This window comes from Octopus sinensis, linkage group LG5 (assembly GCF_006345805.1).
Source record: "Octopus sinensis linkage group LG5, ASM634580v1, whole genome shotgun sequence".
Taxonomy (NCBI): Eukaryota; Metazoa; Mollusca; class Cephalopoda; order Octopoda; family Octopodidae; genus Octopus; species Octopus sinensis.
Genome location: NC_043001.1, coordinates 131,867,140 through 131,873,833, shown reverse-complemented (window position 1 = coordinate 131,873,833; position 6,694 = coordinate 131,867,140). Strand labels below are relative to the sequence as shown.

The 6,694-nt window shown below is 34.3% G+C and overlaps 1 long non-coding RNA gene across 1 annotated transcript; it reads left to right on the top strand.

Moving 5' to 3' along the window:
- Positions 1-2,011: 2,011 nt before the first annotated feature.
- Positions 2,012-6,614, top strand: LOC118763446. The gene is made up of 3 exons (XR_004999208.1): positions 2,012-2,458; positions 2,605-2,606; positions 6,604-6,614. It is a non-coding gene; the product is annotated as an uncharacterized LOC118763446 (long non-coding RNA).
- Positions 6,615-6,694: the final 80 nt, after the last annotated feature.

The following is a 6,694-nucleotide window of genomic DNA, read 5'->3' as shown; positions in this document are numbered from 1 at the left end:
CAGTCAAAACTTGATTCTAATACTACATTAAATGTTCATACAGCACCTGGTGCTGTATGAACATTTAATGTGGTTTTAGAATCAAGTTTTGACTGCTATTTCCAGCCTGGTGGTATCTCTTAGATACCCTAAATTATAATTTTAAATATCTCTATCTATCTATCTATCTATCTATCTATCTATCTATCTATCTATCTATCTATCTATCTATCTATCTATCTATCTATCTATCTATCTATCTATATATATATATATATATATATACAGCAGGCTTTTTTCAGTTTCTTTCTACTCATGAGTCTTTGATTGGCCCAGACCTATTACGAGACATTTAAACAAACTAATACCTGTTGTCAAGCAATAGCAGGGGGCAAGCTCAAGCACAAAGACACATACATACATATATATGTATATAAGTCTATATCTATATGTGTATATATGTGTGTGTGTGTGTATGATATATGTATATATATATATATATATATATATATATATATATATATATATATATATATATATATATATATATATATATAATAATAAATATTAGGGAATAAATCCAAATTTACAGGGAAAAAAATCAGATTTAGGATTAAATCCAATTTTATAGTAAAATATTATAAAATATTATTAGAGACAAAACCACTATTTTGCAAAACAAACAAGGAAAGACTTAATCAATACATAAAATTTTAATAAATAGTCAAAAAAACCGCCACTACAATTGTTTCTTGTCTTGATCGACAATCTTCAGGTGGACTTCCAATAAGTCAGTTTCAAATTATGAAGTGAAATTAAATTCTGTTCTTTGGGAATGTAACAAAACTATTTTCATCCCAAGAACCACCATCACAAAATGCTTGCATAATAGAAACAACACCTGCTGAAGGCAAAGGTTTTGCTGCATAGAAACTTGCTTTCCATGGATGAGCTGGCTGTTTTCTTCGAATTAAGATCAAGATGACAAACAACACTAAAGGAATAAATTGTTCAAACAGCAGAACCAACGGTGAACGCTTCTTCAGAGTAAAGTTTTTCCAAAGTAGCAAACGAAGTTGATGTAAAAAGCCCATACTGATGCAAATATGGTTAGCTTGCTCAATAAGAGAAAGGACACGACTGGCTTAGTTCGATATGAAATAGAAGAATATTGTTATGCTACAAGAAGGCTGGCTGAGAATACTGAAGAGGAGAAAACGGTAGATAACGTCACAACCAGTGATAATAATGAGACCAGGTGTTCCATTCTTAGAGCAGTCATGTATCCTTAAGGCAAAAGGAGGATATAAATAAAGTGAGGTACAGTGCAAAAATTTTAGCGATTACAGGTGTAACTAGTTTCGGAGTAAAATCTGAATCTTGTAATCCTTCGTGATAAGTGCGCAACTGGATACTTCTATAAAACAGAGGATAGCAAATGTCTAAGATAATAGTCCAAAAAATAACAAGTTTTCCTATTACATTTAGTTAGTCATATAGTTACATTAACTATATTTTGGTTCCTTTCTTCCTGTATTCGTGAAATTGGATGAAAATTTACGAAGTAAATGAATTTTATACAAGCAGGAAAAAATCGTGAAGAACACTGTTTTTATATGAAGCCTTCTCAAACATATACTCGGAAGGAAATTGTTGCTGATGTGATCAATAAAGAAGCTAGTTTCGGGATAAATAAATGACACAACAACCACAATAAATAATAGTGAGGATTTAAGGGAAAAGAAATGAATGTTGGGGTTTCATTTAAGCTGTGGAATAGTCACTTCCCATGCCAAGATAGTTCTTCCATCTCTATGTTAAAATACTCCATACATTTGAACACTTGTTCACAGATATTTGACTGCAACTTCGATACTATATAATGCAATACAAGAGAGATTTATCTTGTTTGGACTTTCTGTCTACTTAGAGCAGGCGACGGTCAGTCAGCAATTTCAGTCGCCTACTCGTTCAGTTGTTAACAGATTATTGCACAACACACACCGCACCATCAATTCACCTTCTATGATGGTGCGGTGTGTGTTGTGCAATAATCTGTTAACAACTGAACGAGTAGGCGACTGAAATTGCTGACTGACCGTCGCCTGCTCTAAGTAGACAGAAAGTCCAAACAAGATAAATCTCTCTTGTATTGCATTATATAGTATCGAAGTTGCAGTCAAATATCTGTGAACAAGTGTTCAAATGTATGGAGTATTTTAACATAGAGATGGAAGAACTATCTTGGCATGGGAAGTGACTATTCCACAGCTTAAATGAAACCCCAACATTCATTTCTTTTCCCTTAAATCCTCACTATTATTTATTGTGGTTGTTGTGTCATTTATTTATCCCGAAACTAGCTTCTTTATTGATCACATCAGCAACAATTTCCTTCCGAGTATATGTTTGAGAAGGCTTCATATAAAAACAGTGTTCTTCACGATTTTTTCCTGCTTGTATAAAATTCATTTACTTCGTAAATTTTCATCCAATTTCACGAATACACAGGAAGAAAGGAACCAAAATATAGTTAATGTAACTATATGACTAACTAAATGTAATAGGAAAACTTGTTATTTTTTGGACTATTATCTTAGACATTTGCTATCCTCTGTTTTATAGAAGTATCCAGTTGCGCACTTATCACGAAGGATTACAAGATTCGGATTTTACTCCGAAACTAGTTACACCTGTAATCACTAAAATTTTTGCACTGTACCTCACTTTATTTATATCCTCCTTTTGCCTTAAGGATACATGACTGCTCTAAGAATGGAACACCTGGTCTCATTATTATCACTGGTTGTGACGTTATCTACCGTTTTCTCCTCTTCAGTATTCTCAGCCAGCCTTCTTGTAGCATAACAATATTCTTCTATTTCATATCGAACTAAGCCAGTCGTGTCCTTTCTCTTATTGAGCAAGCTAACCATATTTGCATCAGTATGGGCTTTTTACATCAACTTCGTTTGCTACTTTGGAAAAACTTTACTCTGAAGAAGCGTTCACCGTTGGTTCTGCTGTTTGAACAATTTATTCCTTTAGTGTTGTTGTCATCTTGATCTTAATTCGAAGAAAACAGCCAGCTCATCCATGGAAAGCAAGTTTCTATGCAGCAAAACCTTTGCCTTCAGCAGGTGTTGTTTCTATTATGCAAGCATTTTGTGATGGTGGTTCTTGGGATGAAAATAGTTTTGTTACATTCCCAAGAACAGAATTTAATTTCACTTCATAATTGAAACTGACTTATTGGAAGTCCACCTGAAGATTGTCGATCAAGACAAGAAACAATTGTAGTGGCGGTTTTTTTGACTATTTATTAAAATTTTATGTATTGATTAAGTCTTTCCTTGTTTGTTTTGCAAAATAGTGGTTTTGTCTCTAATAATATTTTATATATATATATATATATATATATATATATATAGAGAGAGAGAGAGAGAGAGAGAGAGAAAGAGAGAGAGAGAAGAGAGAGAGAGAGAGAGAGAAAGAGAGAGGAGAGAAAAGAGAGATAGATAGATAGATAGATAGATAGATAGATAGATAGATAGATAGATAGATAGATAGATAGATAGATAGATAGATGAAGGTGGATATTAAACAACGATGATGATGGTGTGTAGCCTACCACACAGTTTCTGTTTATCAAATCCACTAATAAAGCATTGATCAGCCCAAGACAATTGTAGAAAAACCTGCCCAAGATGCTGCACAGTGGGACTGAACCTAAAAACCATGTGACTGAAAAGCAAGTTTCTTAACCACTCATCCATGCCTAGAAATTTTTATTACTTTCCTGTCTTGTTGTTTCTTAACTTCCTGGTCATCTGATAGCCTTAAACCATCGTTGTTTGCTCCATGTTTTCTGTATTGATTTATTTTGTGAGAGCTGGTTTCTTACAGCTGACATGGAAGAAAGAATCCAGGTATTTGAGTACAAGTGCCTGAGAAAGCTATTACACACCCCATACACAGAGCACAAAATGAAAAGGCAGCATGTCAACAAATATACAGGCAGACAGGAAGCACTCCTTGTGCAGGTAAAATGACGGAAGCTTGCGTGTTATGGTCATGTATCCTTCCACAACTCCCTGCCCCAAACCATTCTTCAGGGCACAGTTGAGGGAAGGCAAAAGATAGGTAAACAAAGAAATCCTGGTTTGACAACATCAAGGACTCAACAGGTTACAGTACAGAAAACCTGCTATGCCTGACAAAGAACAGAGACCAGTGGTGACGGCTGACAATGAAAATGTCTAGTGTCATCCCAAAGACTGGCTACATCAGTTGAGGGATCTTGATGATGATGACCTTGTGTAACCTGTCAATATTTGCATTCATTGTTTGTCTCTCAGAACAAGCAATGAATGTAAGTTATAATTAAAGGACAGACATGAGTTTATGGTTAAGAAGCTTGCTTTGTGACCATGTGATTTCAAGTTCAGTTCCACTGCATGGTACCTTAGGCAAGTGTTTTCTACTACAGCCCCTCGGGCCAACTGATGCCTTGTGAACGAATTTAGTTGATGGAAGTTGTATAGAAATCTGTTGTGTGTGCATGTGTGTATGTGTGTGGGTGTTTACTTGCGAGTGTGTGTATTTTTGTGTGTGTATGTGTGTGTGTGTTTGCTTGTGAGTGTATGTATTTTTGTGTGTGCATGTGTGTGTATGCCCCCATAATTTAGCAGTTCAGCAAAAGGGACCAATAGAATAAACACCAATAAATACCAAACTAAAAATATGTATTGAGGCCAATCTATTTGACTATTTCAGGGCAGTGCTCCAGTATGGCCACAGTACAACAACTGAAACAACTAGTAAAAGATAAAAAAACACACAAATATCTGTAGCAGAATCAACTACGCTGAGCATGTCATGGGGCACCAGTAGCACCAAATTGGACCAAACAGTAATCATACAATCTAATAACGAAGAACAGATTTTAATCCTCATCCTAAATTAACGAAGCTGCCTGATGAGCAAATGCCATATTAGTGAGGTTCAACTGGTATTTTTTAAGGCGAATTATTTCATTTTTCCTTTCATTGTATTTATTTATTTTTTGTTTTTGGAGGTAATTTGAAATTTTTTTTGTAGTATAAGCTAGGCTCCGAAGACTTTATAGTCATCATTAGTGGGTGTTTAAATGTTTGCTGTCATAGCACTAAATACTAACAAGTCTCAAATAACTAATCATGCAAAACTCATAATCAACTAGTTATGATAAGGGAGAAAAATGATATCAAATAACGAATGTAAAAATTTCCTTTTTTTTTCCTTTTTTTTTTTCTTGATAAATTATTTTGTATTTTTTTTCAAAATTTTTGTCGTGAAAAAAAAAATGAAATTTATTTATTGTATTTATTTGCTTGTTTGTCTATTTACTAATTTTCCACAATATAGACGGATGTTCTTTACTCTGTTTCACATCAAGATTTAAATTGCAATATTATTGTCATTTTTAACAAACTAACCAATCTCATTTCATAACTCTTGGTAGCATCATTATCAAACTTTATAGTTTCTTTTTTTCTTTCCTTCTTTCTTTCTTTCCTTTTTCCTTTCTTTCTTTTTTCTTATTTTGACCATTATTTTTTTCATAATTTTTAATCTACCCTCAACAGTAATTGTTAACATGTTTCTTCTTTTTTCTTCCTACTACTCACTCTCTGCCTTTTCCTCTCTCTCTCTCTCCCTCTTTCTATCTCTCCCCCCCTCTCTCTCTCTTTCCCTCTCTACATCATACTGTTTCTCTCTATCTCCTTCTCTATCCTAATCTCTGCTGCCTAATTATAATTTCTCATAAAAATTATAACAAAAAAATGTAATAATTATAAAACTGATTCTAAGAAAACAAAAAAAAAAAAACGAGCAGAAAATTTCTACATTAATGACAACAACAACAACAAAAGGAATGGTAAATTGAAAAACAAAAATATCAGTAAATTTCCAAAGAAGTTAAGTTTATATAAATGCCCCAGGGCAATCTTTAGTCATTTATTTTTCATATCCATGTCAGTGAATTGGTATTCAGAAAGAAATTGTTTTCAAGAAAGTAAATTGAGAGAGGAGGAGGGGTGCGAGGGGGGAGGAGGGGCTGAGAGAGAGGGGATGAGGGAGAGAGAGAGAGGAGGTGAAAGAGAGAGGAAGATGAGAAAGAGAGGAGTGAGAGGGGGAAATGAGACGAATAGAGAGGGAGAGAAAGAAAGAAAATGAGAGATGTAGTAGGGAAGGGAGAGAGAGAGAGAAGAAGAAGAAGAAGAAGAAGAGGAAGAGGAGAGGAGGAGGAGGAGGAGGAGAGGAGGAGGAATAGAAAGACAATGAAGAAGCAGATAAATGATGGTGCAAGATTAACGGACGGAATGAAAGACATGTGCAGAAAGAGAACAAGAAGGGGGATAAAGGGGTGGGGAAAAAAAGAAGAGCCAGAGAAAAAGAAACGCAGAGACTGAGAGAGAGAGAGAGAGAGACACAGATGGACAGAGAGGGAGAGAGAGAGACAAAGAGAAAAAGATAAAGGTAGAAAGAAATAAAGAGAAGATGCAAAGGAGAGAATTTTTTTTTTTTTTTCAAATCAAAAAACAAGTTAAAGAAGAATCTAATTCACAGGCACAAGGGAAGGTTGACTAAAAAAAAAAAGGTAGACAAAAGAATGCAAAATTATAAAAAAAATAAAAAAAGGGAAAAGAAATAACAAATTAACTTTTCAAAT